Source organism: Neomonachus schauinslandi, unplaced genomic scaffold (assembly GCF_002201575.2).
Source record: "Neomonachus schauinslandi unplaced genomic scaffold, ASM220157v2 HiC_scaffold_842, whole genome shotgun sequence".
Taxonomy (NCBI): Eukaryota; Metazoa; Chordata; class Mammalia; order Carnivora; family Phocidae; genus Neomonachus; species Neomonachus schauinslandi.
The window spans coordinates 1-5,109 of record NW_025409532.1 but is presented as its reverse complement, the minus strand read 5'-3'; the positions used below and the strand labels follow the sequence as shown (position 1 = coordinate 5,109).

Sequence of the window (5,109 nt, the reverse complement as noted above, 5' to 3'; positions counted from 1 at the left end):
CAAGGTGGCCCCTCTTACGAGTGTCCTCATCCTAGATATCGTCCTCCCAGGACCTGCTGAGGGAGCTCAGGTCTCATAGAAATGGTGAGCCCGAGCTGGTGGGCTGACTGGTTTGAAATGAGACACAAGTTCCCCTCCCTACTCACTTTTGCAAATGCCAGCTTGGGAATGACCTTTACCCTCATCCAAGCCATCACAGTGGAGTCACAAAGGGAGCATAGCCTGGTAGTCAGCTCACCTGGAAGGCCCAAAGGCTGGTCTCTCCCTCTCTCTTCATCAGCCTGGGGCAGGTGTGGGGTCCTCTCACATCCACTCTGGCACTCTCTAGGGGAAGCAGACCACTCACCACTGAACACAGGACCAGGGGTCTCATGAAGTATTCTCCTTTCAGGCCTAACCCCAGGACCATTCCCAGCCCTAGTCCAGCCTCCTCTGGGCTGCAAGCCCCAGGTGCTTGCTTCCTGACTGGCAACCTCTTGCTCTATTTAGCCAAAGCGAGCCTCTCCTCTTGCACTGGGGAACCCACATCACACAGAACTGCTGGAGTAGGGTGACTTTTCAGATCATCGCAATAAGACAGGATGAAGAGAATATCCTTGAACCCCCCAAAGTACGGATCAGGCATTTCAAACCATCTCTGTTTCTTCCAGAACAGCTCTCTCTACTGTCCATCATGACTGACCCCACAGATGGGGGAGTCCATTCATTCAGGGCAAATTAAGACATCTCTTTGGGAAACCCTGTTGCCAAAATTAACCCTGAACATTTCCTTCAAGGTGTGGGTTTCCTGAAATGGAAGTGAGCTCCTTAAACCACACTCTCAAATTCAGCATTTCAATTCCACAGGGGAAAACTGAAGACGGATTAAACTTGCTCATACTGCACCCCTCAGTTTGGCAGCAGAGGGAGGACCTGACTGCAGGGTGGTGAGCTGGAGGGGTTGTTCCAGGTGCAGCTGCAGCCATGGCCTAAACAGACTCGCCTGAAACAGGGTTCTCAGAGTGTCAGAAGACACAGTGAGTCTCAAGGGAGTATGGTTGTGCTGCAACTTTAGAAACCTCTGTAGAACTCTGCCTTCCACTGTGAAAATGAAGAAAACCCTGTGGGACAATGCTACACAAATCCAGGAATCGTCTCCCCAGTTCAGCTTCACAAATGGCCCCACTCGCCTACTCGCTCATGCCCCAAACCAAAATGCCTTCCTGGACTCCCTTCCGGTAAACACCCATCTGCCCGGGTTGCTCTTCTCTGCCCATTCAGCTGATGTCCCTGTGGAGGACTGAGTGAAAACTATGCAATTCCCTGTATCCCACACTGGTCCTGCTCAGACCTCCTGTGGATTCCAGGACACATGTTCCTCAGTCTACCGCACCCTCTAGCTCCCCATGTCTGCATGTCACCCCCTTTCACTACCTATCTCCCCTGGAATGCTGCTCCCAAACTCCATGCACCTTGCCACTTAGGGTTGCCACAGAAAACCCTCAGAGAACACCTCCCTCTACAAACTAATCCATCGCCCAGTCCCCTCTGTCCATCCCCTGAGCTCACACACTGGTCCCAGGAGTCACCAACATTGCTTCACTGCACTGTGTTCTTTCTCTCAGAATGCTACCTCCATGAGCCCAGGGACGGATCCCCTCCATCTGTTTAGTGTCCTTTAGGCCTTTGGCACTAGTGAATGCACTGCTCTCGAGGGAAGTCACATGGGAAAAAACAATCCAACTCAATCTAGTTGTATGCAATATGGAGTAATATTTGAACAGTAGCTATCCATCCAAGAGTCCCACATGGACCCCCAAATCTTTACTAAGTGCTTCTTCCTTAAAGCATTGTCCTGCTGAGAAGGAGAGAGTACTCCCTGGGACCCAGCCTGAGTCTGCTTTGTTGCTGAGGAAACCATGTACTGAAACCAAAAGCAGATGAGACCTACAGCAGATAGAGCCTCAGGACAGCAGGACCATGGCAGGGAGCTGGGGACTAAAGCCACAGTGCTAAGAGACCCATGGGCCCACAAGTTGGGAACCTTTCACACCCTCGATGCTTCACACACACATGAAGCATGCAGTGCCCAAACCCACCTTTCAACCCATGCTCTCCTGGGCAGCAGTACTAGTGGGGATGGGGTGGACAATGGTGTCCTCATGTCCCTCATGAGGGTTCTGCAGCCATCCCAAGCTTCTGCATTCAGGGCCACTGCAGGCTTCTGCAGACGACTACTCTGCATAACTGTCTCATTACGCCTCTGGTCCAGGGGCAGAAGAGCCTGCCAGGTAGGGTGCATCCAGGGCACACTGAGCCTCAGGCTGGCTGGCCGTGGGGAATGCAGGAGTAACTTGTGCCCAGAGCCCCTCAGCATCACATGGGGACCATGCACAACACAGCCTCTGGCTTGTCTTGCAGGTGGACTTGGAGGCCGTTGGGGAACCGGCTCAGTCAGCCAAGATGGCTGTGAGGACACTGCAGACATAGGATGAGGCTGGAGAAGTCTCTGTCCTGTCGAAAGCTGTCATGTCTCCACATCCCAGGCTTACTGGTTCCTTCTACACAACCCAGGGAGCAGAATAGGAACTTGGGATAAGGGGAGTGGGACAGCAGGTTAATTGGCTTCTCAACTTTTGTCATGAATAGGGAGCTTTTTCTTTTTTTTTTTTTTTAAGAACATCTTAAATTTTTAATCCTTTCTATACAGGTTACCTAGACCATGTCTGATTAAGAAAACTGTAGAAAGTTAGTACCTGCCACAAGCAAACGCCAGGGGGCGGCACGTGTCGATTTTCCGTAGAGTCCTGCTTTGCGGGGTCTCCACTCACAATTGCTGGAATCCGTTGTGGCAGAGTTTAGTCCACAGGTCGCTTCTCCCCGTATTTCTTTCGAACCTCTTCAGCGTTCTTACAGAATTTTTTACAGTCTATAGAGTATTCTTCAGCTAGGTCAGCCCGAAGTGGGTGCTCGGGCTGGGGGTCCTTCACCAGTGCTGTGAGGGACTGGATTACTTGGCCGGTTCTGGTTGCTGGCTTCCAGTTTTCAGCACTAATTCCTGGCAGACCGACCTGCCCCTTTTCATCGATGTTCGGGTGATAGATCTTTGTTTTAAATGTGATCTTCGGTGGTTTGAGTGGGTACTCTGCTGGAAAGTTGATTTCCATTCTGAAAGCCCCCTTATCATATGGAGGGTTGTCAGGAACAATAAGCCCTCCCAAGTCAATAAATTAGCTTCATCAACCTGGATGTACGGAAGTCTTTCATTCCACATTTGTGGATTTCTTCAAGCTCCTTCATCAGCCTCCTGCTGGCCGCTATCTTGGATCTGGCACGGCTTGAACAGGCAGCAATTTTATCTACTCTACTGCCTGTTTTACATAAGCTAAACTTTCCCTGCTTGTCACCATCTTGGATCCCAGGTTTCTTCAACTGCATGATCATGTGGGAAAGTTCTTGGACACTCTGTGACCTTTCAGGCTTCAGCAGGCCTAAGGTCAAGTGGCTGTTAGCAGCTGTGGGGGTGAAGAGCTTGCTGGGCAGGGCAGCCAGCTCACATCCTGGGGGATCCACTGCCAAACCTGACCCCTGCTGAGCCCTGCTTCTGGAGGGAAGGGATCTCACAGCCCTGAGACCCAAAGACAGAAGCTCACATTCCCAGAGCCAGGTTGGCCCCCCGGCTCTCCTCATTCCTCACCTACACGTCCACTAACAGAGCCAGCCAGGACCCCACGGGAGATCCAGCACCATCAGCATCAGTAGGAGGAGAGTCAACTATTGAATGACAACTCTAGTCCCTTTCTCTCCACATCTGGAAAAGCAAACACCGTACCTGGGGTTATCGTGCAGTGGGCAGCGGGCAGAGGGTGCAGGTGGACTTCAGCTGAGACAGAATTAGCTGGATTTCTTGACACTGCCGTTTTCTTTGTCTCTGGAGAAAAAGAGAGGTGATTAACTGAGGTTTTAGCATTTCTCATTTCAGTAGATATAATCAAACAAATAGTTGGAAATGGTCGTTTATGTGCACAAAACTTTCCACATTTCTAGAAAGGAAAATGCTCAATTGACAGGGACTGGCAGAGCAGAACTGGATAGACCCCAGGGGTCCTCAGGCCTGACATGCAGTCTGGATACGAGAGAGGTTGCAACTGTGCTATGGAGTGACGTTGGAGACCTTTAAACTGTATTTCCAGGTGATAAATTTAGAGAGAAAGTTATGTTTCACAACATTAGTTTGTGGGTGTTATACTCTAACCCTGTTCACTAACCCCCGTTTTTTCAGTTTTAGAGGTAGAATTTACTGATTCATCAGTTGCATATAACACCAGCAATCATTACATCACCTGTCTCCTTGACACCCATCACCCAGTTACCCCGTCCCCCACCCATCTCCTCTCCAACACCCTCAGTTTGTTTGCTATAGTTGAGACTCTCTTGGGACTCCTGGGTGGCTCAGTCCATTAAGTGCCTGCCTTTGGCTCAGGTCATGAACCTGGAGTCCTGGGATCCAGCCCCATGCTGGGCTCCCTGCTAAGTGGGGAGACTGCTTCTCTCTATGCCTCTGCCCCTCACCCCGCTCATGCTCTCGCATATAAATTATTTTTTGAGTCTGTTTGCTTTGTCTACCTCCCTGACTTATTTTATTTCCCCCCATTCCCCTGTGTTCATCTATTTTCTTTCTTAAATTCCACATGACTGACATCATATAATTGTCCTCCTGATTGACTTATTTCACTTAGCATAAAAACCTCTAGTTCCATCCCCCTGGTTGCAAATGGCAAGATTTCTTCATTTTTGATGGCTGAGTAGTACTCCAATGTGTATATTAAGGGGGTGCAAGTGCCCCTTTGAATCACTGTTTGTATCGTTTGGATAAACACCTACTATTGTGATCGTGGGATGTAGGGTAGCTCTATTTTTCATTTTTGAGGAACCTCCATGCTGTTCTCCAGAGTGGCTGCACCAGCTTGCATTCCCACCAACAGTGTAGGAGGATCCCTTTCCTCCGCATCCTCACCAGCACCTGTTGCCTCCTGTGTTGTTAATGTCACCCATTCTGACAGGTGTGCGGAGGCCTCTCACTGTGGTTTGGATTCGGATTTCCCTGACGATGAGTGACGTTCAGCATAT

At 50.0% G+C, this 5,109-nt stretch overlaps 1 pseudogene; it reads right to left on the bottom strand.

Moving 5' to 3' along the window:
• Nucleotides 1-2,837: 2,837 nt before the first annotated feature.
• On the bottom strand, nucleotides 2,838-3,294 carry LOC123323783 (annotated as a pseudogene).
• Nucleotides 3,295-5,109: the final 1,815 nt, after the last annotated feature.